We start from the raw sequence: 26,856 nt of genomic DNA on the forward strand, positions 1-26,856 counted from the left end.
ATCTGCCACAATTATTATTATCAACACCTCCCAGCACACCGCTTGTTTCTTGTTTGCTCGCGTCGATGGCATGTTATGGCACGCCCACCAGTCTCCGCGCTTGCGTCTTTGGCACTTGTTATTGCGTCTGCGCACAGGAAACTCCCTTGACGTCATCCGCGCAAAAAGTAGTCCAACTCTCCTGAGGCCGACGAAGCCTTGACCTTGTCCAGATCACTTGCGGTCGCCGAACCGACCATCAACACAGAGAGACAAGCCATTGCACCCTCAATAGCTGGTGGAATTCAAATTGAATTCATCACAAGAATTTAATAGTGAGAAGAAGATAAATCTTGATAGCAAATCATAATGGTTTTCATTTTTGCAGAGTTTTTTATCATTTTTGTTACAGTATTTTCAAATAAAATCAACAAAACGAAGATTGAAGAAGGAGATTGAGTAACCTCTTCACTAATATTGACTTAGGTTTGTGTCAAGCTTTAATATTCATCCAAACATGTATTAATTAAACGAAAGGTAAAATACGTACAAACAGTAGTGGTAAAATTTTACATTATGGAGTTTGAAATTGGTTTATATTCATGTAAGAGGGGAAATTTGATGTAAAACCATTGTTTTTAGTAAACTTGCGAAAGACAATCCGTTCTGTAATGTTCCTCTTATAGGGACAGGAACGAAACCCCAACATATCCACAAAATGTTTGGGATTTGGACCTCTAACCCTTAAAAGGCGTTTGTTTCTCGTTCACAAAATGCCACACACAAAAAGAATAAGAATAACAATAACACAGTGAAGAAAAACGAAAATCACTCCGTTTACAAACATTCTTAATGCCATTACTACTCCAGACGGATTAAGTTGTCTTCAAAAGCTCCTTAGCCACATTTAAGCTAAAAAGAAACACGAAATCCATGGTTGATTTTTGACAGAATATTCCGCAATTCACTGTCTAAATATTATCTATCAAAATTAATCGACCAACATCCTTACACTATCTTCAGATCGAGGAGAGTCATCTTTTGATTGCCTGGCACACTCCGGGAAAACATGTCTGTCCTCAACTCAGGAGGATCTTCCGGACTAATTGAGGCTATTACTGATGTTTGTGGCAGAACTAGGCTGACCACACCGCCTGAGGAGTACTTCCGAATTCTTCTGTTCAAACTATTTGGTGTAAAGACACAGCTGTTGCATTAGTATTGGATGTTTAAAGTTATAGTATGTTGTACTGTGATTCTACCATTACAACTATTTCTGAAGGATGTGAGGTGTTCAATGACTTCTTTGGTGTTTACAAAATACCCAGAAGTCACATAACTCTCAGCACGTGACTCTCTGATTACCACGTGACTAGCAGTCTTCATTTAAATGTTGACAAAGAAACAAAGGTTTAGGCGAACCTTCCGAGGATTGAAAAGGTGATTTTAGTGCTCACAAACTAACCATGAATTCATATTTATCAATACGTACACAACGTTAATCACAGTTTTAATGTAGTGTTTTAAGCAAAAAATATTGTTAATGTGTTGAAAACAGATTGCTTACGAGTTCACTTACTCAAGTAGCATTGAAAAACAGTAATTCGATAATGATGAAAGTATTTGAGTAAGTAGAAATTCCTTACAGAACAACGAGCCCCTAACAGATTGTATACTATTTTTAATTTTCTACTTATTATTTTTTAATTTTTTCTTTTGTACCTACTCATTCACAACAAGACTGTAATTTACAACAGATGTTGTAACCTAAAAAGGTGGAAATTTACTCTGAGGTGTTTTTAGAGCTTTTGTGTGATGTAGAGATTGACTTTAGACTCAGAAATGGAGGAACTGAAATTTAAATACTTCTTGGCAAGATCTAAATAGTTCAGCTGGTATATTGTTCTTAGTAAGAGGCATTTTTGAGACGTTCTTCAGTAGTAAAATTATAGTTCGGCGTTTCCACCTTTTATGGAATGTACGTCACAGGTATCGAAATAAACGATGCCCACGTAACAAGGACCGTGGAATATTTTTACCAGACTCCAAAAAGAAAATAAAACCCGCACGACTCGGCTAGGGAAAACACAATGACGCTCGTCAGCAAAAAGTAGCTCCGGTAGTTCAAGGCTAGCTGAGCAGATCACGAGAATCCGAACTAGCAATTGGTTTAATTGGCTTCGACTTAAGCGTGGTACATCTATTGACTGTTGATGGACTTATAATCCTATTGTAAACGTTTTTAGACATGCTGGTCATTGCAGGTTACGTTGAATTTCGCATGATTTTTCCGATATTTTAGTGTGCAGGTTCGAGCATGCACTTTGCTCTTGGGTTATAATTTAAGAGGCCAAGCAATACTGCACGGATATGTTGTTGCTAAATAGTTCTAAATATAGTAAAATAGCAGGAAATAAAAAAGAGTAAACTTCAAAATCCACATTTTCAATACATAGTCTTGCCTAAATTGTCTTCAGCTGATTTAGAGGGTTTGATAGAATTCTAGCAGGAAGTGTGTTTAATTCATTAAAGAACAAACAAAGCACCTACTTCTGTTATTCCTAACGATTGAAAACACATTTTATCCAAACACATGTTTTACATCTATGGTGCACTGCATGCAAAGGGCTTACTAAAGGGTCCCATTGTTGTACTGTATGTACGAAAAAATTCGTTTTCGGGTTTAGAATATGAAATAATCCACATATTAACACCACTGTTAATATAAAAATATTATGAATAAAACTATGAAAAAATAATGATAAAAAAAAATATCAACAGCAATAATTCAAGTATTTAACAAAACAATTAACCTTGTGAGTATTCAACATTGAACTTATGCTTTTCGCCTGCTTTAGTACCAAATAGGGCCAGAATTTAATTTTGAACGATGGTACATAATCTTTTATAAGAATATAATCATCCTTAACTGATAGAATATTCATCCAAATAACAACCGGGTATTTATGATTGACCTTATGTTTTTCGTCTGTTTTAGTAGCAAAAAGTCCCGTTTTAATAATAGATAATTAAGCCAAATACCCTTGAAAAAAATTTTATCTACAGCAATAGAGGTATCCAGCGTCCAGCCAAATTATACTTGATTTGGCCTTACAAGCTTTCCGACTTCTAGTTAGAAAAAGGTCCCATTTTTCGATCATCGAACGAGAATGAAACCACATACAGGTATCCTCGATTAAATGTAATCAACAGCAATCGAAGTGGTCAGTCAAATTACAATGTCCACTCCTACATGTGTTGTACCAAAGAACACCGGAAGTTCCAACTTCCAAGTTCCCAGCAAGGCAAACCACCTAGCAACCGCGAGCCAAGTTCATTTCCCGTCTCACAACCTTCGCTGTGAAGCATGTTTTTTGTCCATATGACACATTAAACTACAGGTCGCCGTTTTGTGTTCAAGTACGTTTTGTGGGACATGTTTGTTTTACTATTGACTTTTAGCGCAAGTAGACTTCTCAGCTGATTTTAAAATGTGAAACATGTTTAACGTGTGTTTGTTGCTAAAGAATGCACTGTCGAATAAATGTCCTTCTTCTGTTCTAGGATAGTTCAATAGGTTTGTTAAAAATACCAAGATACTAAGGACAAATAACAAGGCTCTCTCGACATAAAGCAAAACGCATTCGTGCCTTAAACTCTGCAATGAAGACAGCTTAACGTCCATAAAATGATCTGCGAATAAAGAAGAAACTACAGTGTACGGTTTTACTGGCATTGGTTATGGATTGACCAGCTACACATACACTCCACTCGACATTGATCTTTTACTAATTTTCAGGTTTTAAATACGATGCATTCCATATGTAAAAATACAGTAAAACTAAAATGTTGACGCCCTCTCCAATTACGTATACGAACAATGCAAATGGTGTTTAAAACACGCTAATACAACTCAAGAGTCCTAAGTGGTAAAATTTGCTGACGAATTAAGACTTGCACACTTGTCTCTTTTGCATGCAATCTCCATTTGGATACAGACTAATGGACTCTGGTGCGGTTTGATGTATTGATCAGACGAACATTAAATTTCGCGTATGCAAAAGTCAATGTCGATGTGCACGAAATGTAATTTGTAATTTGAGAATGCATTTGCGATTCATCAAAACACTCGCTGAACGATCTGTAAGGTTAATGTAGGGTTGGGATCTACCTATAATATCATTATGGTGTAACTTATCGCTATGTGAGTATATCGTTCAATATTATTTATTATACATCACAGCTCTCTATAGTTGCAATATTCGGTTCTTTAATAAGGAAAAGTTATATACACCCTGACAAGTTTAGTATTATTTTACAAATATGTGATATTTCAGCTATTAGTTATTTTATCTTTTTATCTTGTTCTAGTTTAATAGGAAACTTGGAATGTAAAATAAAACTGATCTTGACCTATTAACATAAGAATTGCATTTTTTTTTAAATTGAATTTATGAAAATTTAAACGGCTGCTATTTTAAAATTTAATTTGGCAAACTTAATTTCACCCTCCAACCTATATCTATTCAACTTTAATAAACATACCAATTTTTATAAAGATCAGTTAGAAAATTTTAAAAATATAAATGGTTACATATAAAAACCAAAATGGCAGATATCTGGGTATGTATGCATTTTCGGACATGCTGTACCTTTATTTTATGAACTTTTTTTGTAAGACGAATCATATCTCAAAGTCCTGAAACGTTTTTGGACACTCTGCTATACTGCAGAACCAAGTTACAATCCAAATATATTCTCCAAGATCTGCATGAAGTTTTATCATGATCAATGTACTGTACTAAAGTATAAGATATGCAACTGTTAAATACAGTGACATCCCACTATCATAAAAATGGAAGATACATTGCATGAATTGTTATTAAGTCTAGCAGTTACCATCAAAGTCTCTGTCATTACATTTCCAGCATATCCACTATACAGGAAGGATTTTTTGTGTAATCCATGAACCAATTGGAAACAATCACAGCTAAACTCTATTCAGTATGTAAATTTGAAATTAATTAAGGTGAAAAAAACTATCCCAGCAAGATTGAAATTTGTCCTCAAGTTTAAAGTTTATAAAAATACTTATAAATTCATCAAAATTTAATCCTTCGAGCCGGATTTGAACCAGCGACCTATGGATATCAGCTGGTTTGCCTCTACAGTCCACCGCTCTACCAACTGAGCTATCGAAGGAGCTGAGAAAGTGAAAGTATATTGATACAGTTAGCTCTATAAACTTTTACATTGCGTTTTCTAAGAAAAAAACGATAAAAACATGACAACAGTCTCTGAAATTTTAATATACGAGTAGATAATATTTAAGTGAATCTCGAGTTACAAGAAAAAGGAAAGTGTTAATTTTAAAGGGTCGATTGTCAAGCAAATTTCAGTTTTTATGTTATGATCGGGTCATGTCAAAACCTAATCTGACTGAGTTAGATATTTAGACATTGAATTGTGAGAATGTAATCTTCTCATACCATTATGAATTCTGTAGCTTGTTTTTATGATTGTTAGCTTAGTATGATAGTTGGTAGGCTGACAGCAAGTAACTTGTATCGGTGTTTGGAGGATTATAGTACTCTATTTCGAAGAATTACTGCATTGATAGATAAAATAAGAGTTGAGTGACTTCGATTCGAAACTTAACTTTTCGATACGTCTTGCTACCAAGACATATCTTCTACGTGCATTTTGCAATTTGTTCACTTAATTTTAAATATTTCAATCCTTTTCAAACATAGCATTTTAGATTTTGCCCAAACCCTCAAAAGTATGCATACTCTATCCCATGTCACGTGACATTGTTTACGTAACCTATAGCTCACGTGTCTCATTTATTCTGCATATAGATAGTATTTTGGGGCAGTATTCACATCGTTGCATGGTTTATCTGATACTATGCTGGGAATGTTGTTTGTGTATGCTGTTAGTTTTGTGGTTGGATGACATTTTTAACATTTTTATCGAATACGCATGATTATTGGTTGATTTACAATTTAGATTAGTATAAATTTGGTTAACACAAATAAGTTTGTTTTAGTTAAGAATATTGATACGCGATCGTTCACACAACTATAGTTTCGTAATATGTATATTTTTGGTCAAGTTTCGGAAATTATCTTTAAAAACAAATTAACAGGATTCGGTTACAATGCATGTTACAATTCATGTTCAAAGCCGGACAATTCATTTAATTTCATTTATAGCATGAAAAAACTCAATTTCATATTTCTTTTATTCCATCGTAACGGATTGATTTTTATCTTTGTTATACGAGAATGTTGACAAAGTGGTTGTGTCTTTGAACAATCCTTATTTCGCTTTGATCTAAAATGGTTTAATCTCTTTAAACAATCGATGACATATAAGCTGTCTGCAAACAACGTATAGTATTTTACTGCAGTTATTTAAATTGACTTGTAATTGTATTCAAAGACTGCGCTCTGTACACAGTTTGGATTTATTCAAAGAGATTTGATCAACGTGGTTCTTCTATTTACCATACAGTGTGGCAAAAAGTCTCGGACAGTTAAATATTTAAAATACACCGCTGTAGCAAGCCTGCAGACTAAGTGAATTTCCAATTAAACTTACTTTCTACTGAAATATTCCCAAATAATATTAAGATAGTGAGTACTTGGGTTTGCTACAAGGAATGTCAACAAGGTAAATTTGCCAAATTCGATCAAAATATATTCATAAACAAGCAAACTACGATAGTTTACATATTCTCAATGCTGAGTAAATTGTCTTATTAAAATATTCTCCATAGCATTATTGTAATTTGCTGGTTAAGGACGTAGGGTGTTGCGGGGCGTTGCCGGGGATGGTTAGTCGTGAAAAGCAATTTTGTGAAATGTTTTCGAATCAATTTTTTTTTTAGTGTGTGTTTTTAGGAAACCCCAAGTTCTGGTATTAAATTTGAGACTGAATCATTAGGTTTAAAACCATTCGACACCAAAACCAGGATCGTCTAACAGTTCTCCAAGTATTTAAACCTAATATTAATTATTAAAATGATCGTGATTCTACAAATCATAAACGTGGTGAAACTAATTTAATTTTGCGATAAATGGTCGTTAGTTAGACTACTATACCCAGCTGAGGTGTTGGAATGAATGAAAGTGCTCACTGTATAGGGTTAGGAGGCCAAGGCCAACGTAAGTCGAACACTTTCGCTTCATGCTTACCTGGCAAATACTTCCTCATCTCGCTGCGTCACGCATTACCAGATAAGAGGTCACCTGATGCGCGTGCGGGGTTACTAAACTGGGTGTATCTGTGTTGATTGACTGGCTATGTATTTAAAATATGTATTTTGATTTTATGGTTGAAATTAAACTATTGGGTATAAAAGGGCGTGCTGGCTTGCAGGGGTGCAAATTGTGTATAAGGCAAATAAAAATACCCTCGCCACAGCAAAACTGCAGACTAATCGAATTGCCATTTACCTGGCTGGATTTCTACTAAATTGTCGGATTTATTTTCTATTTAAATAACATTAATTTTTATGAGTACCTAGGTTTTCTGCTACAAGGAAGGTATTAAGGTGTGTTTTTTTATTGAAATGTTGATAGCTTAGTATGAAATAAACAAAATTTTAAACTTTGATAAAAATATATATCCATAAACAAGCAAACTACAACAGTTTATTTATTCTCCATAAAAATAGCACGTGAATGTTAAATTATTTTTTTTTTGTTATCCGTAACCGTCAGGCATACAACAACGCTTCAATATAGAAAATTTTTAGTTCTTACAAAATGGTCTGGAAAGAAATTGTGAACTTTTTGTTTTTAGAGTCAAAAATGGGAAAACCCAATTTTTATCCCATAAACCCCCGTTTCCATAATCCGATCATGCTGGTTTGCGAATTCGTTCGTATAAACGTAGTTTTTTCACGTTTGTACCAAATTCCATCAAAATCTGACCATTTTCCTTCAGTTATCGCGCTAACGGACATATTATATATAAATTTTAACGGAGGGTGTTTTTGGCCTCTGGGGACCTCAAAACGAAAAAGTAAATCGGTCCCGGGTCTAGGTCTTACCATGAGACCTACGGTAACAGCTTATTCCCTGTATAGGAAATTAGCTAAAAATCGTTTAACAATTGTAAATATACTAAAAAGTTAATAGATATTTTACCAAATGCGGTATGTGTTGGTATGTATTGCTGGTATTGTATTGAATGAGTTGGTATGTATTGCCAAATGCGGCAATTAATAAGAGAAGTCAAAGGTAAGGAGAAAATTGAACGAGGAGAACGCATAAACCTGCTAGACACTTCCGAAATGTTTAATATAATCTTTCCGGGATTGTGTATACGTTTATTTTCCTTAATCTTTAAATATAGTCTTTCTCTCTCTCTCTCTCTCTTGGTATAAGGAATCATATCCCTAAGTACAAAACCTTTTTGACACCTTGTATATTGTATGGATTTTACCAAGAAACATTCCATTTGGTCTTTAAGCTCATGAGCTTGAATCAAAAACCTCTCATAACAGCCGTCCGAAGATATCTATAAGCTATCTTTCACATCGGACAATTTTTAATTTGCTTGAAAAGGACTTGAAGTCTTCCACATCTTTTGTTGTTTTTGTTTGTAAGAGAATTTAATGCCTCACAACAACCGCCGGTGGATTGTATTCTTTTTTCACACCGAGCAATACGTCTTTTAGAGGTTTAAAGGCTTAAAAGCCTCTTATCAGCAGTCGACAATATCAATATCTTCTTGTTGAACACAAATAAACACACTTCCTCAAGTAGTTATTTAGAGTTCACCCACACTACTTCTACCTTCACTGTCTGAAGTAAATCATTCAATCTTCGCAATGTCAGTTCCTTCGATAGCTCAGTTGGTAGAGCGGTGGACTGTAGAGGCAAAACAGCTGATATCCATAGGTCGCTGGTTCAAATCCGGCTCGAAGGATTTAATTTTGCACTGTAAAATTAGATGCTTAGCTTTAGATTGAAGTAGCCAAGTGAAGTATGAACTTTTGTTTCAGTATTTTATGAACCAGTTACGACGAATCCATGTGTCACTGCCTTTTATCAGGTTTAAAGTAGACTTAAATCTTAACCATCCCAATACGCAACATATGTGCCCACCAAGACAAAAAATATGCATGAACTCTACAGCAGTGACATTTTATTCTCGAAATTACTAACTGAGGGTCGCGTCCTCTGCTTCTTATCCATATCTGTGGTTTTCGTTGAAAAAAGGATCTTTGGCAGCTTAGGAGGATCAACCAACCTGAAAAAATCTAATTTGTTTCACCCCGAGAAACATGGGGCCATTGATTAAATTAAAGGCAATATTATATAGCTCTGACAGCAGTTATATGGAAGCGTATCCCTCACATTTTATACCAGCATATCTTATGTAAATTGTTTACTCTCCGAAATGTCAGCTCCTTCGATAGCTCAGTTGGTAGAGCGGTGGACTGTAGAGGCAGAACAGCTGATATCCATAGGTCGCTGGTTCAAATCCGGCTCGAAGGATTTAATTTTGAAGTATGGTTGAATATTTTTAATAACATAAATCTAAAAAATAAAATCCTTTACTAAATGACCGGGTGACTTTAATGAGTTCGGTTGTCCAACAAACATATGCAATATATATTTCCTGAACAAGAATATTATGCCGTTGGGTATTTCTTTTTTCTTTTGACAAACACAGAAAAAATCGTTTGAAAAGTTTTGAAAATCTCAAACATTGAAAGTTTGATTTCCAGCTCATGCGAATATGTTGCTGGTTTAAATCCGACTCGAACGAATGAGCTTTTGCACACAAATATTATCCGTCTGTAAAACACTTACTGACTCAAGTGTGTTTTTCCGCCCAGCGTTTCAAATTGACGTAGCAGATTGCATACAGTCAGTTAAAAATCAATTCGTGATAGGTTTATTGCAGTTAAAAACAATTCACTGAAAGTTTATTGCAGTTATTGTACTGCAGTAGTTTATTGCAGGCATCGATTATATACATCGATGATTGCTGGTTTATTACAAACATATTTGCGTTAGTGCTATTTCAAATCAGTATCCGAGTTGATCTGATCAAATTTTGCACGAGCTAAATTGGCCACACGAATCATTGTATTTACGGCAGCAAATTGTCATGTTTTCAGCAGTTAACTACTTCGGGAGCAATGAAGTAGGTACACGAGTCGCAGACTTAAATGTAGGTCGCTAAATTGTGCCATTGTATTTCCTTTGTATTGTGCTAACATTTGGTTGTCTTTGCTAAGGATTTTACTTTTTGAGTGTCCTTGAGCGTAAGCGATGAGGAAACGTGTCGAAGTGAAAAAACTTAGTTTGCATTTTTATTATTATTAAAACTAAAAGTCCTATGAGTTCGTTAACTTTTTTATGGTCGTAAAATACTTTGATCATTAAATAATCAAGTGAATTAATCTAATGATTGCATTATGTTGGGTAGTAAATGGTTTTATTTTTTACCTTCTATTACTATTTTTAGATACGTGCTTTAGATCAGAAATAGTGGTACCTGGTGACACAGTTTGGAGAAGACCTTTCGTATATACACTTCAAGATCGGTCGCGGGAGTCTTTCAGTTCTGGACGAAACAGTAAAACGATATATTGCTTGCAGATTAGCCTGTGACTGCAAGAGACTGTTAAACTGTTTGAGTGCGTCTCTAGGACTGCATTAGACAACGGTAAATCCTGGGATTCTTTAACACGGCGACCCACAAGCAAAACGGCCTATCGTGACAGTCATAGCAACCGTCAGAAACCTTCCATAGTGTTGTGGTTTCCCGGAGGAATTCTCAATTTAAAGGAACTTAATCACATTACAGTACAGCAATCGACGCCATCTATATATGGTTTTCGCCGGTAAACTGTGCCGAAAAGGATCACAAACACCGAAACACTTTACAGAATCCATCGGAACCTACAGTTCATAATATCACAGAGCAATCTACCTTACGAGCCCCATGAGCCGTCACGAGCTTTTCCATGTCCTTTTTTCACCCTGAAAATATAGTTTGTAGATCTCACGACAGTAAAACATGTGAATTGTTTCTCCATTCGCGATATCCACTGTGTTTACGTAAACCGTCCACTCATTGCAGCGTCAGCTCCTTCGATAGCTCAGTTGGTGAGAGCGGTGGACTGTAGAGGCAAAAAAGGTGATATCCATAGGTCGCTGGTTCAAATCCGGCTCGAAGGACTTAATTTTGTAGAATTACTAAAAGCCTTTTTGGGTGACGAAAATATAATCTTAACTTGGTTTAGATAGTACGTTGAAACGTTTAAGAAGTTTTCCACGATTTTTTATCAAGTTTGATTAATGGATTCGTCGATCAAATGGACTGATTGCATTATCACCAGATATTCTTCACAGCCTAAAGAAGGGTAATTTTGTTTTTTGTCTCTGACATATCTCGAAATCCTAGTGTGTCAGTGCAGCCACTAAAGTCTTTGTTCGCGCAACCTCTTCTTCAGTGTAGCTTGAAGACGTTTACAGAACCATTCCCAAAGATTGATTGACGTTGCAATTACCAAATAGCCTTCTCAAACTCGTTGATGTTTATTCCTACGGATGTACCAAGCATTGTAATCTTCAGACGCAATCATAAAGCTAATGATGCGGTTACTTTGCAATTCCTGTGTTTGAAGTTCATTACCAGATGTGTGATTTACTAGATGGCAAGGTCATTGCGGACGACTGCGCTATCATTACGTACATGAGACCAAACAAGCTTAAGTGCACAAGGAATCAATAACCAGCTACTTGATTGTGGCTAAGAAGCTGAATTGGAAACTGCAGAAGAGGATTTGACAAAGTATTACAGGGGTGGTGTGGTCCTATAATCCAGCTACTAGGAGGTCACGAATTGTGGATATTTATAGGCATGTACTGTGGATGCGATACTCCCTGGTGTTGATTAACGTGCGTACTACGACTATCCGCAGTACTATCCTGATAATAAGACCAATTCGTATATACCAAAGGCAAAAATGTGGTTCGGATTCCACTATAAACTGTAGGTCCCTTAGTTAAGTTGCCATTAGCTGTATGGGCTATTAATTAACAGCTGTGTCTAAGGAATATGTCGGCCTTAGTCACTAACAAGACTACAAGATCGCGCCACTCATCCTACACTCATCGCCATTCATACTTGGCTTAAAATACCTACTTTGTATGGTCGCCATTTCATTAAAAAATATAAAAAAGTATCTCTTTCAATATTTGCTAGTGCGTGAAAACTATAAAATAATTGTGTTACACTCGTATGATCATTACAAGCACAAGAAAACTATTTGTGAATTATAAACTGTTTTGATTGATTCATGTAAAACTGAAACTATACATAACATCATTATGTACGTTGAAGAAATTGGAAGTAACCAATATGGAAATTCGTAAAATTATGACTAAATTGAAAAATGGAATGATTTACGGGGACTAGTTGGTAATTGAGTAGTATTTTTGTGAATAGTTGCATCGGGAAGCTTTTTGGGTGCTACCTAAAGGAATAGTTTCCATTCCATAAAAATCAATTTTAATAGACCATCTAGTGTAAAGGCCTACTGCATTTTGGTATCAGGCAATTATGAACAATTAATTATCAAATAATGTAACCTTGATTACATAAATAAAAAAGACACACACCACACACCAAGTTCAGTTGACCTACAGTTTTCACTCTCAATTCACATCCACGCAGAGACCTGAACTAATTTAATGTTGAATGTTAAACTCTCACTTTCTCAACTCCTTCGATAGCTCAGTTGGTAGAGCGGTGGACTGTAGAGGCAAAACAGCTGATATCCATAGGTCGCTGGTTCAAATCCGGCTCGAAGGATAAAATTTTTGTTCAGGGTAGATTTTTTAGGGAGTTACAATTCACCATATATCAACACTATCCAAAAATAAATTTATTTACACTTAATCCCATCAATCATATTATAATATTTTAAAATAATTTCTTCTTCTTTGAGGTTTTAGTCAAAGAATAAAATACTTGTTTTATCAGACGTAATGGCTGCAGCGCTAAATCTAGCTGTCGTGACTTTATAACCTTGGTTTAAGTCAAGGGCAACGTAAAAAACTGATTATTATAAAATTACAGTGGCAACCTGTAATGAAACAACTACCAACAACAACGTGAGAATTAATTATGTTTAGCTTATACTTTGTTTGGCTATAATTAATGGGAATGGGCTGGCAAAACAAACCATTAAGGACTTTTACAAGAAGTCTTTCACATTTAAAACTTGAGTGACTTTACTTTGTCACAACTATTATGAAATTATAAATTGTTAATATCACAAACCATTTCTAATAGCTTTTTGCAACACATTTTCAAACAATCAAGTTTTTCAAAATTTTTACTTGTAGTTTATTCTTCCATACCGTACTAGTATGCCATGGTTGAAACTCCTTCATATAAAACTCGTTTAGGTATAAGATTAAGATTTCCTCACTGACTGATGTTACTTTCGTCACTGTTTAACTTTGACACCAATACCAATTACTATTTTGAAGTTTGCCTTTCAAATTTTATCAAGTTCTTATTTTCCAGACATTACAATTTGCCATACATAAAAGACTCGCCTTCATTTTCTTAGAATTTCCGAGGCCAACAACGCAGTTAAGATTCTCGGACCAAGCAACACAGGTAGATTGCATTTTAATGGCGGCACATTAATAAAGATTTCAAAACGATAATTTTGAGACTATCTAAAATATCTTATTGGGATAACGATGTTGTGTTAAATCGGTGTTTAGATGAAAAGGTCACTAGAAAGTCAAAGACAGAAGAGTGGCCTATCTTGTAGATAAGGAATGTGTCATTATAACAAATCCCTAATGGAGGAAAGTCCTCATCAGTCTGGTAATGTCGACCTTGGCATAGGGCAAATATTGTAGCAGACGTATGAAAACATTATTTTATTTTGTTTTTGAGCATTTTAAACGATTGATTGAGGCTAGTTTGTACGGTTGCTAAAAATGCTTATGCAAATTGTATAAATTTTGTTATACATCGGGTTAAAAACTGTCAAATAGTATTAAAAACTTCTCCGCATTGTAAGCTTTAAAATGATAACAGCTTTTTATGCCTGCCTAAGGGGAGGCATATTCCGTTAAACATTAAATTAATCATTTTCAATAACTTCTATTAAATACAAGAATGCATTTGGTGGATGTAGTGTGCTAAAGGTAGCTGTCTGTATAAAAATACCCTCAGTAAACGAAAAAGGTGGTCCACGCAGAGAGAACAGAGTACGACTTTTCCCATTTCCGTTAACCTGCGAAGCTGTGATTTGAAGATCTTGAAGATAGCCATCGGGTTGTGTTCCATGACCTCTCCCTTTTTTACAATGTGTAAAGCCTTACTTACAATCAAAAAGCTGGCCACTGGAAAATACCATTGAGAAAGTTTCACAAAACCTTACACTTTGGAAACACAACGATCTTGCAAAACCTTATTTATTTTATTTCAACGAACAAGTCAAAATGGTTATATTTAGATGACAAAACCCCCAGACAGATCAACAAAGGATAAAATCATCAATTACTGTTTACGTCATTTACGTTCAGGATTGTTTGTTTACACTTTCTCCGCGCGACATTTGTGGCCGCATGACTCACAATGAAGCATTGACACAATAAACTGGCCGTTGCAAATAACAACAAACATCGACAGTGTCTTCCCCAACCAGGAAGTGGATCTTCTTTGTTGAGTTACAAAATGTGAAAATTGCGAAAACAACGTCTGGGTTTAAGGTTTTTGGCAGTGGCGATTCTTGGTGCTGAAGGTGGTAGAGATAGACACGAATTGGACATCCTTAATTTTCAAGAAGGGTCAGAACAAGATCTACTCGAGCAAGAGGTGGGAAGAAATTACCAGCCAAGTAGAGGGGGTTTTACAGGTGAATAGAGTATTACAAACCCTAGCATATTAAAGAGTCTCCTGGCCTAACCTAACGCAAAGACACTGAGGTTTTCTATTGAACCGAAAGGTGGTGTAGTGCTTGTTTTGCCATTTGGCCCTTTCAACCTTCTTGTAACAGTATACTTGCAAACATTGCCAAATCCATTCATTTCGGTGATAAACGCGCTTAGGGAACATAGACGAGAGAGAATTGGACGTAGAGCCTGAATTAGTTTTCAGTGTTTGCAAATGATGAAAAACGTATTTACTGTAGTTTATAGGGCATAAATTATTCATAGGTCTTTCCATTATTCAAATTAGCAAACCAAACATCTTGAATCAAGTCCCATTGTGTTACATAAGCAGACGTGTAGGCATCAGGAATGTTGCAAGGTCAGTGTATGGAACCAGCTACACAAGCTACAAGTTAAGGTAGGCAGCAAGCACTAGTGGTACTGGTTACTGGATACTGGGTACTTACCAAGGCCGGTGGTGAATATGACGTCACGAAATCATGGTCAAACGTAGGTCCCTGGAACACAAACAAAATGCAATATAAGTATAAAAGAATCTTCGTCTTCAGAAGATGACTATGACCACAGAGAAGTGCTACGGACCTGGCGAACTGGCGGAAATTCTTGCTAATCTGGACACTTTGAAGTGATGCATCTTCGGGTCGGGGTAAGCTACGATTCTCTTCGGTAGGATTGTAGGTTGCCTCGAAAAGGTTGCTTAGTTGTCTACTCTTAAATCTGGTAGAACCTTACTACAATCATCAATTGAGATGGGGACGCCATTTATAGGTGCGTTCGATCCTGAGAAAAGTCAGTAGCTTTTTGATGGTTCGAAACTGGACCCAGCTGTTCCTGATCATTGGGCTTTAAATAAATGATCCTGGCTAATGAAACAGCTGATCTTAGTCAGTAACAAAGCTACACAGGTCATCACACACCATTCTACACTCATCCTTCACTCATATTTGGGTTAAAATACGCACCTAAGTGTCGTCCCCATCTTAATGATTGATTGATTGATTGATTATTGATTTAACCAAAATATGAGTGTAGAATGAAGTGTGGTGATCTGTGTAGCTTTGTTAATGACAAAGATCAGCTGGACCATACAGAGAATCTTTAGACATTCCATCTCATCCCCATGTTAAATTTGTTGCCAGTTTTTTAACCAAAATTGTCGTAGTTTATGTGAGCCACCGACAGCTTGTGCTGATCTAAATAAATGGTTTCTGTCGAAGACACAATCTTTTTTACCAATACAAACTAATGGAATGACTTGTGAGCTATAGAAACTGTTATTACCCACCAACTTGGCCAGCGACATAAGGTAGAAAATAGAGTTTTAGTCACTATCCTCATGTTAAATTTGTAGCCAGTTTTCCAAAATCGTCGTAGTTGATGTGAGCCACCAACAGATTGGACTGATCTAAATAAATGATTTCTGTCGAAAACACGATCTTTTTTACCAATTCAAACTAATCGAATGACTTATCGTGAGCTATAGCAACTTACCCACCAACTTGGCCAGCAACAAAAAATATGGTAGAAAATATAGTTTTAGTCACTAGCACATTCTGTAACTGGCTCAAACAACTACTTCTAAAATTTGAAACTAGCCTATATTTTTCAGGGTAAAAAATGGCATGGAAAAGCTGGCTCAAACAACTACGTTTTTTAACAAAAAATTTGTTACAGCTGGTCAATATAGATGGGACTTCTACTTCAGTATCCAATAGTCAATGGTCTTAGCTTTAAACCAAAGTAAATGAAGTAACTGTAAATTGAACGCTAGTTGAACCTTCGCGTCGGGCAGACATCAACAATTACTTTGAAGGAAGTTACTTCTCAAGATAATAATAGTGTGAATCGATTAAATGTAATTAAATCAACCCAGTTGTAGTGTTATGTTGCACAATTCGACCTTACTCGACTTGCTACTTCCTTATAGATGGGAACAAAAAACTGCAACGAAGGCGTTCATCGCAAGATTGCAATCGCGGTTACAGCTTAGCTTCAAGCTTACTTTCATAGCAGTCCTTCTTTAAAAACTCATCTCAGAAATTATATTGGTAATGACAGATTATTATTAAATTCAACAGATTAATTAAATTGGTACATTTACAGAAGCCTGCAGCAGCACACTCTGTAACAGGAGCATTCAACTTTCATGGATTAAAATTTAAAAAAAATTGCTACAGCTGGTGTGGAATATGAGACGCCAACTTAGCCTTCAGCTTGCTAAAACCAAAAGAGCGATATGCAAACCAGAAAATCAACTAGGACCGTCTGGATTATTACTATGTACATTGAACGATACAACTTACTATCTAAACCACGTTAAGATTCCCATTTTTCGTCGCCAAAAAGACATTCAAAAATTCTACAAAATTAAGTCCTTCGAGCCGAATTTGAACCAGCGACCTATGGATATCAGCTGCTCTACCTCTACAGTCCACCGCTCTACCAACTGAGCTATCGAAGGAGCTGACGCTGCAACGAGTAGACGGTTTACGTAAACACATTGGATATGCTGAGTGTAGAAACTGAATTCATAAGTGCTAAATGTTTAGGGATGTTCTAAAATGTGAAACTACCCATTATTTGTCAGGGTAAAAAAGGGTATGGAAAAGCTCCTGACGGCTCATGAGCTCTTTAGTCAGATTACTCTGTGTGGAACAAGAAGATATAGCTATTATGTAGCGTATGTTCCGATGGATTCTGTAGGTGTTTCGGGATTTGATCCTTTATCGGCACAGTTTACCGGCGAAAACCATTATAGATAATCGATAATACTAACCAAAATAATCAGTTTTTGGTTAAATGTTATAGTGTATGACGTCATGATTTTCACAGATAAGGAGCTAAGATGGTGGGGACGCCTTTACCTCTTTACAGAACACTCATCTTGACATGTAACATTGTTGTGTACACTACTAAGGATTATCAGTTGCATTTAACTTCACTTATTACATAGATTAAACATATTCGCTTAGATATCGGTCGTCTTTAATGGAACTGACGACAATTTGTCCAGTATTCTGAGGATAATCTTCATTTTTACGATTTATTTTTTTAAGTTTTCTAACTTTATTGAGAAGAAATATCTGTTGACAATTCCTTATGTCCTCTGGTGGACAGCAAAATAGTTGAGCACACACTGTAAAATGTACTATACGAGAAACACATTCGGTTTACACCAGGGAATTGTTTCAAACGTAACCACAGGACGAACAAATGTCAAAATAACCCTTTAGATATAATAGGATGAATAAATTTCTTGAACTTTCTAACCCCCTAATTTTTATTCATTTAAACATCAGTTTTCACAGCTATAGAGGCACTCGGATAAAACATTAAACAATAAAGATTTAAAGCAATAAAATATAACCCTTACAACTCAAGCTATATCAGGCAGAAAATCCAGGAACCACATTAAAACGACATTAGGCTAAGATGGGTTTAAGATATTAGTAGATGACTTGGGATTCTGCGTCAGGAGCCGGGAGAGTGTTGCAATGGTCATCTGGGAATTGTGAAGACAAGAGGACGGTGCAAGGTGAGGTAAATAATGAGAGGGCACTTTAGCACGGTCATACCCTCGTCACGGCAAACCTGCAGCCTCCAGATCGCAACGTGCAGTTGTATGATCAAATGTTGATAGGAAGACACAAACTTTGCAATAGTAAGGACTAATTATATCCGTGTGGAAATTGTCCAAAGGGAAACTATTTCTTAAACTCAGTGGAACAGATCCTCATTAAACTCCACCATAGGTAAAACTTACTTCTTCATAAATATGTTATCATTTGAGACCAGCCAAAGAAAGTTATAAGGTATTTCTTTCTGGTATAATAGGTCCAACCTGATGTTGAATATGATCTATTTTTGTTTTACCAACTTTAAAACCATGTAAACTAATAGATATATTTGCAAACTTTCACTTTTACTTTGGCATGCAGTGACAAGTACATACATTAATAAAATAAAAAATGAGATTTTTCGACAAATCCAAATGAATTATCTGCTACAAAACTAAAAGTCAATTGTGGAACACAACTACAACTTAGAGGTTAACCATTAAATAACTCCTTGTGATCAATGCTGCACTTGGTAGTTGACCAATGGTAGTTTAAAAGCTGTTTGTTGTCAAACATTGTAGTTTGGGGTTAGGTTCGTGTATGGCGTTGGAAGGCCTGTTTGCCTAGACAGTAGGCCTAGGTCGTTGCAGGCCACTGTTGAATAACAAACAATCAACAATGGGCAGTGCAGGGCCGCGGCGTGTTCAACAAGACGTGGTTTTGGACGAATGCAATTCATTTGCGTACTATTGTTTTATTAAGAGTTTGAAAAAAACGTTTCTAGTGGTGCATTTAGAGCAAATCCAGCTAGAGGTTAGAGATTGGGACTTGAAGTATTGATTGGTATGATACGGCCCTACATAGGGCTTAAAGGTGAACAAGGCAGTGTCTGGGGCCCCGCGTTTTTCAGGGCCCCGCACAGTCGTATTGGGCCACGCAATTTCTAGGGCCGCCACTTCTGTGGAATCCCGGGTTCAAAACCTGTTCAAATTACCAGTGGCTTTAAAGTTTGGGCAACTTTAGAGCCCACCTTTAACTGTAGGTCAACATATCTAGACAAAACAATAACAAGTTGAACTTTCCTGTATCTAGTTTTTCAATAAATGTTCCTGATTAAATGTTCCTATTATTTTCAACCTGGCAATCAAAGTAACCATCTTTGTGCACATGTCGACACACCAAACGATCAATGACTTTTTTTATATTTTTCTATTTATAACCTTTACCGTGGAAATAGTGCAAGGAAACTTCTCGTGCTAGGCCTATTGTAACCTATTAAACATATTTCTACCATGTTTTTGTTGAGTCAATTTATCTCTTGCAGTTTAGGGCAAATTATACTGTTAATGGTAACAAAATTAAAACAAACTTAAATCGAAGCTTAAACTCCCTGAAGATACATTAAATAAAACGGTTCTTAAATGTGTCACCGACACGATCTAAAAGACATTGATCCAACAAGGCCAAACCCAGGATTTAGGTGATACAAACATCGAACTTGACTTAAAAAGAGGAAGTAAAAGAAAACTGAAGTATCGAATAGGTAATAGTTATTTGTGTAACTAGTGGTGAAAGTGGCACTTTGCTGCACACGAGAGCAATGTTTACGCACGAGCCGCAGGCGAGTGCGGAATGATCTCGAGTGCAGCAAAGGCCTTTTTCACTCGTGTTACACATTATATTTTTCCTACAGTCACTATAAAACATAAATAATTAGTCTTTCAAACACTATACAACACGTTTTTAGGTTCAGCTAGCAACACAATTACACAAATGGTGCCCTGGAGAAAGTAGTACCCGTGGTCCGTATCACTCCGCTATTTTTCCTCGGCAAGAAATGTGCTCCGTCTTTTGAGAATATAGTTCCGTATGTTTTTGTAATTTGAAGTGGTTTCCGCGCCTAAAAAAAATGCTTTAAAGGTATTTTCTTGTTTATTAAGACCGTAGGAATGTTTTAAAAACGTTTAAAAGAAAAGTCCAGAAAGTTCAGAAATACCAAAACTTTAAACACGAAATGACAGGTTAAATCGTAGTTATAATAGTCAATCAGCTGTTCACAGTATTATTATCTTTAAGTGTTGCCAACCTATTTCCAAGCGTACACGGACTACGTGCATAATAAAACCACGCTGTTTTGTGTTGTTTGGTTGGAATCCTGATGTGCGGCAAAGTATAAACCGTGCGGCAAAGTATAAACCGTACGGCAAAGTATAAATATGCAGCAATTAGCAGCTTTCTGTACTATAAACAGTACAGGGAAGCCAACTTTGTCGGGTGACTGTAGGAAAAAATAGTTGCAGCGTGGTAAGGCTGAACCCAACAATATAAAACGGCTGTGTTATCTGTACAAGGTAGACTCTAGCATCTTGCATTAGTGCAAGGTACAATGAGGAAAATTGTAATCTGGCGACCTTTCCTTACGTGCATAGTTACTCTGAAGCACTATACTTACAACATATTGATTATCATCAAACATTAATTTTTTGTGTAAGCACTAAAAAACATTAGCAATGTTAAATCTAATACAATATCATAGTATCCCGTTTAGTAATTTTCTTCTTCTTTCTTATTTATCTGTGATTTCCTTTATATTTTTATTATTCTTTTTTGTGTACTTGTGTCATCATATTCAAGGGTTTCTTCTGTGTGTTCCTCCTCCCTCTTTTCGTCTTCTTCGGAGATGTTACAAGACCTTCCATGGTTTCTATATAATAATTTCTTATCATGTTACAGTTCTTTTCTGAATTAATTATCTGCTTTTGTTCATCCACTGAATGTGTACACATCACTGTTATAAAGTTGTTTGTAAAATTTCTGTCCGCTTATAATTTGGCTGTAGGTCTCTTCTACCACACCACATCTTTCATGTGATATGCCTATACATTTTTACAATGTCCAGCATAAATGGTACATATTCTTCAGCCAGATGCAAGGAAGGTCCTTTAAATTTGATAAAACCCAGTATACTGGGTAATTGTGTTAACTTAATCATTTTTATGTCGCCTTGCAAAGCTGAGACCTAAATCGCTAATCGATGGAAGAAGACCTGTTTCGGTAATTCACTAGGAAGAGATTCAAATTTCAACCGCCAATATACATATATTCATCTCAGTGAGAAATGAATAAAACAATGAGAACAATGAATTAATCAGTGTGTTTACACATAAAATTATGAATAAATCTGTATTCCTATATTTTTTTTTAGTTTTAAATATAAAGATGTAAGTGTTTATTGCTTATATAAATTATTGGAGTTTTCTTAGTTCTATAGTTACTCTAAAGGGACTAACAATGATTTAGTGTGATTTTTTATGGTACACAGAATTAATGAAATACAATTATTATTGTGAATGTACTTTCACTTCTTTAAATAGCTGACCGATGCAAATAAATAAATTATTCATTACATTATAGTACCAACATGTGCAATGCTAATGATCGTAACTTGTATCTTTTTCACCTACAATTTTAGTGCAAGTGTAATTTTAAGACTCGGTAGGGAATTTAAGTTTAATTTAATTTTAAACATCCAACTAACACAAACGATATTGCCAAAGATACCTCGGATTTTCTTTCATGTAGTAAACAACTGAACCTACATTTAAACTGAATGAATTTTCCCACTTTAGCTGACAATACAACTCAAAGTTCCTTCACAAAACTAAAACCAAGTGAAATAACTTGTCTAGAACAAAGCGTACACAAAAAACTGGTTTTAGCATAATCCAGCAGATGAGCCTCGGATAAACCATACGATTGAATAACTTGTATCAGGTGTTGGCTCCCAGGGATTCCAGTAAGTTCCACATCCGGTTGGCTGCTTAAAGGTCGCCGGGTCATGGTAAACCTTGACCTTGACCTGTGGGTAGATGACCCTTAGCATACTAACATGACATTGGATACTATAAAGACAAGTCTCAGAGGTGCAACCTAATGGTTTTCCAACTATAATGATGACCAAGCTTTGCTCAAGGTAATCTTATTCTGAACCTTCTTTAAATTCTTACATTCACAGTATTAATTTACCTAACAGACTTGGGGCTCTTGGCGGAGGCATTCCTCCACTATACCGAGAGTTAACCTTGCCTGTGACACCTACGGTAAACCTTTTTGTTGTTAAGATTGGTGAACCAAAAGCTAAAGGTACTTTCTAAACCAAACCAATGGGTAACGACTGACATGCTAAGCTGAAGCAATTTTGTCTAGTAACAACTAACCACAGTGTCTAATGGTTATTGTAATTACCAGAACTTGGTTATTGGCATAATTTGAAATAACTCCGCCACTGCAAATCTTCAAACTAAGGGTAGGCTATTTCTTATTACCTGTTGAATTTTTAATAGTTCCTAAAATTGGTCAGGTTTATTTTCTATTTGAAAAAACCCATTAGGTTAAACGAGTACAGGTTTGCTGCTAAAGGAAAGCTAAAAAGGTGTGTTTTTTAGTAAAATGTGAATAGCATAGAGAATGCAAAAAGTAAATTTGCCAAATTTGATCAGAATACAGTAGAACTCCGATTATCCGAATCAATAGGGACCAGACCCCATTCAGATAATCAAAAATTCGGATAATCGGAGTTTTACCGGAATTCTGGGAATTTTAAAGAAAAATCCTCATTTTCGGTACTAAGTGAACTTTTAATTAATAATAATTTAGATCAGAACATTTTTACAATTTACAATGCTCATAGTACAAGTGTTCTATACATGTTATTAAGTCAATAGTGTTCCATCAAAGTCCAAAATTGGCTAAATGTGTTTAATAACAATTCTTTGATATTTTGCAAAACTTATTACTGTAGCTTTACGTTTTTAAAATTGTTGAAATAAGCAATTCGGATAATTGGAGATTCGGTTAATTGGAGTTCGGATAATTGGAATTCTACTGTACAGCCATAAATCAAATCATAAAATCAAAATGCCTTTATTCTTGAGCGTTTCTCAGTGCATACAATACTGGTTTACAGAATAACTCACGTTACTAAAACTAAATATTTACAAGTTAGGTATAGCAACAAATTAATTGTGTACATGAACAAATATACAACAATAATAGCAGACATTCTTTAGAATACATTTTAATCTTCTTTTGAAAGCTAAGGTCGAAAGGCTTTTGAACTGATAGGGGAGGTCATTGTACATGGTTGGGCCAAAATAGGAGAACCCCCCCTTTCAATTCCCAAATTAACTTTTGGAAAGTGGAGGAGGGTGTCCTCAGGGTGTCCTGTTTGTGCCCCGTCGAGAAATTGCTCCTTGTGTCACATGTCTCTCCATCAGGTATTATGGTTCTCTGTGAGATAACACCCGATGGATGAGACAACAAGTTTGGACTCTACATACAGCATTGGCTGGCAACAGAGCAGCAGAATCCCGGAATGAGGATATGTATTCCCGCTCATGAAGTCCATAAACAAAAGGAACTGCGGTGTGTTGCAGCCTGTTAAGTCAGCAGCCTTCATATCCTCCCGGGAAATTTGGTTGCTGTCTGCAGGAAAGCAAAACCAGAGACTGAACTAACTTCAATGTTGCAGTCTCTGGAAGAATCTAACGGAATCTGTAAAGTCCTGGCAGCCTTCCCAAAGCAATTCGAAAAACGTTCAAGTGATGTGGTAGGACTGTCAAGAACTACGCCCAAAGTCCTGACAGTGTCACAAACCCTTAGCTTTTCCATTGTCAAGTTGAATATGCAAACTACAACAGTTTACTTATCCTCAATAAGAATAACATAGAAATTTTAAATTTACAGGTTTTTTTTATGTACAACAACCCTTCAGTGGACTAGATTACTTATTTACTGCGTCCTACAAAATGGTTTGAGAAGAAATTGCTAAATTTTATGTTTAGGGGTAAAAAATTGAGCCCGCAAAACCCCAATACGGAAGTTTGATCATGCTAGTTTGCGAACTCGTTCAAATAAATGTAGATTTCAAGTTTGTAGGCCTCCCAAATTTCATCAAAGTCGGATGATTTTTACTCAAACTAACATGCTAGAAGACACACACGAATATATTAATTTGAACTAATGGTGTTTTTGGCCTATAGTACTCAAAACGAAAAAGTAATTAGGTACCAGGTCCAGGTCTTACCATGAGACCTACGGCTTTTGCTGAAACTAAAATGTTATAGAGGCTCATTTAGTCTTTTCGTAGTCTATAAATCAATAAATGACAGTTCAATGAAAGTAATTTAGTTGATAACAGACATGCAAATTCAGGGTCAACTAATAGCTTTGCTTTTAGATACACAAATCATCAAAGGTGCATTTATCATTCTTATATCAAAATTGAAACATCTTCATTAACAGTTCTATATACTTTGTCTACTTCATTAAACAAAGTCAATGGTACAAGTAAATTATACAAACATAAAGTGTATGAGCAAGAAAGCACTCCTGCACCCTGGAGGTGAAAGTAGAAACTTGAAGATTTACTTTCCCTCTTGTCTGGTAGATAGTGCTGTGATCACATAAAGAAATTGGTCTCAATGTAGTCCTAGTTTAGTCTGTTGTTTATAAAAATCTAAAATTTAAACAAATTTATTGTACGCTACAGTACGCTGTACTCTACTAATTGTAGGCTACTAGCTAGATATTCAGACAGAAACAAACCTTAAAATCGTTTATTGCTGAGGGTGTAAAATGTACCATATGTTTGATGGTGTATGTTGAAAAAACTGTGTTTATGATGTATTTAACTTTAACTTTTACAACTAAAGCTAACAATATCAACCCATAGTAGGCTAGCCCCGCAATTTCATAAGTAAGGCTACTAGTACCGGTACATTATTATTTTGTTACACTTTTTCTACAAGTGTTAATAAACCTTTTTCGCTACCGGTACTACTATTAAGTATAATTCACTTTTAAAGGCTTAATAATGGTAGTATATTTCTCAAAAGACTCAAGGACTTACTTTTAGCTTAAAAATTATATCTCGGCATTGAAAAAAACAATGTCCTTACTAACTTATACCCCACCTAATAACTTAAAATTATAGCTAATTATTATGTTATGTAACAAACAATCCTGATTTCCCACAATATTATCTGGAGTAGTTGAAAAACTGGCTCTAGTGTATTCAATCCAGAAGGTCAACAGTTTAGTCCAATTTTTTTAATGTGCAAACATTAAAAATGCTTCAACAAGTTGGCAGATTTAATGAAATATAATTTTATATTTAAAAATAGTTACTTATTGCACACCCAAATATTTTTAAGAAAAATAACCGACAATACGGTGTTTAAGTGTTTTTTAGCAAAATTGCTAAGCCTGGTAGTAAGTTGTCATAATTTCTTCTTGATAGGCTACTACAATCTTGTAATTTTCAATGCGTACGGTATGCACTTTCTTGGGTGAGTTACATTGCCTAACTTAGTTACAACTACTGACTTATGAAACAGAATTTGTGTTAAATTATGCTAGGCTAATGCCGGCGTAAAACTGCTGGGCCAAAATTAGTTTTAATATATCTCTACTAAGTGTTTCAGAGGACACTGGCCTCGTAATATGAATTTGGTATCAATAAAAAATGGACAGTGTAGTATAAAGATACTGTTCCTAACAGCACAAGCTAAGTGAGGTCCAGGTAAGTGCTCCTGGTACACTGGCATAGCCTACTGCATGAATATAATATATCAAATAAACAAAACCGTATTAGACAATAACATGCTTGATTCCCACAGTGTTGGAGTGAGTTTCAAACACTAAGCTCTGTGATGAATGAGTTTACCTTTTTAATTTTGCATGGCAGTACATTCAGAATCTAACATAGGCCTACTTAAAACTTAAGTGTACAGTGTAATTAGTTTAGACTGTCAATGTGTTTATTTAACATAGGTAGCCTAGTAACGTTTATGCCACCGTACTCTATGAATTACACTTTAAGTGGCTATTTGTCAATATGTATGGTTGACTGGTTGATTTGAAAGAGGTGGTTTCAGGGGTCCTCTTAAGTTCTTGCACACATAGTAACCTAGTGAAGATAAGAAATGAGCACTATTTTTTTTTAAACATTGATATTTTCAATCGATGTTTGATGCTGTTTCCATTGATAGAGTTGGCTGCTCTTTAGTAGCCTATCTGTCCTACGCTCATTCCAAAGAATATATCGAATAATCTAGATGTATCGATATTTTTATTCTCGAATGAGTGTAGGACAGATAATCCTACTAAATTGCAGCCATAGAGTTTACCGTCCTGATGTTTTTGGACAGCCATAGAAATGTCTATGTTTTTTGCCGTGGTGATAATAAATAGGCTAAATTTAAAGAATGAGTAATAAGTTAGCTTAACTTAGTAGCTTGGTTGTTAACTCAATTAGTTGAGGCAGAAAGCAGAAGAAAAACCAAAAAGAAAGACATGATGTT

At 35.6% G+C, this 26,856-nt stretch overlaps 1 protein-coding gene and 6 non-coding genes across 7 annotated transcripts in view; 4 read left to right on the top strand and 3 right to left on the bottom strand.

Moving 5' to 3' along the window:
• The window catches only part of LOC128993993 (elongation of very long chain fatty acids protein AAEL008004-like), a 125,741-nt gene that overhangs the window by 98,273 nt on the left and 612 nt on the right, over window positions 1-26,856 (bottom strand). Inside the window, exon 2 of the mRNA XM_054418165.1 lies at window positions 15,383-15,433. The gene's annotated coding sequence lies outside the window, so the exon portion shown is untranslated. The remainder of the gene's footprint in view (window positions 1-15,382; window positions 15,434-26,856) is intronic.
• On the bottom strand, window positions 5,093-5,181 carry Trnay-gua (transfer RNA tyrosine (anticodon GUA)). Its single transcript is given in 2 exon segments — window positions 5,093-5,128; window positions 5,145-5,181. It is a non-coding gene; the product is annotated as a tRNA-Tyr (tRNA).
• Window positions 8,834-8,922, top strand: Trnay-gua (transfer RNA tyrosine (anticodon GUA)). Its single transcript is given in 2 exon segments — window positions 8,834-8,870; window positions 8,887-8,922. It is a non-coding gene; the product is annotated as a tRNA-Tyr (tRNA).
• Trnay-gua (transfer RNA tyrosine (anticodon GUA)) lies at window positions 9,406-9,494 on the top strand. Its single transcript is given in 2 exon segments — window positions 9,406-9,442; window positions 9,459-9,494. It is a non-coding gene; the product is annotated as a tRNA-Tyr (tRNA).
• Trnay-gua (transfer RNA tyrosine (anticodon GUA)) lies at window positions 11,100-11,189 on the top strand. The gene is given in 2 exon segments: window positions 11,100-11,137; window positions 11,154-11,189. It is a non-coding gene; the product is annotated as a tRNA-Tyr (tRNA).
• Window positions 12,740-12,828, top strand: Trnay-gua (transfer RNA tyrosine (anticodon GUA)). Its single transcript is given in 2 exon segments — window positions 12,740-12,776; window positions 12,793-12,828. It is a non-coding gene; the product is annotated as a tRNA-Tyr (tRNA).
• On the bottom strand, window positions 17,309-17,397 carry Trnay-gua (transfer RNA tyrosine (anticodon GUA)). The gene is given in 2 exon segments: window positions 17,309-17,344; window positions 17,361-17,397. It is a non-coding gene; the product is annotated as a tRNA-Tyr (tRNA).

This window comes from Macrosteles quadrilineatus, unplaced genomic scaffold, assembly GCF_028750875.1.
Source record: "Macrosteles quadrilineatus isolate MER2022 unplaced genomic scaffold, UCM_ALF_1.0 Scaffold_5__1_contigs__length_97177068, whole genome shotgun sequence".
Lineage (NCBI taxonomy): Eukaryota > Metazoa > Arthropoda > Insecta > Hemiptera > Cicadellidae > Macrosteles > Macrosteles quadrilineatus.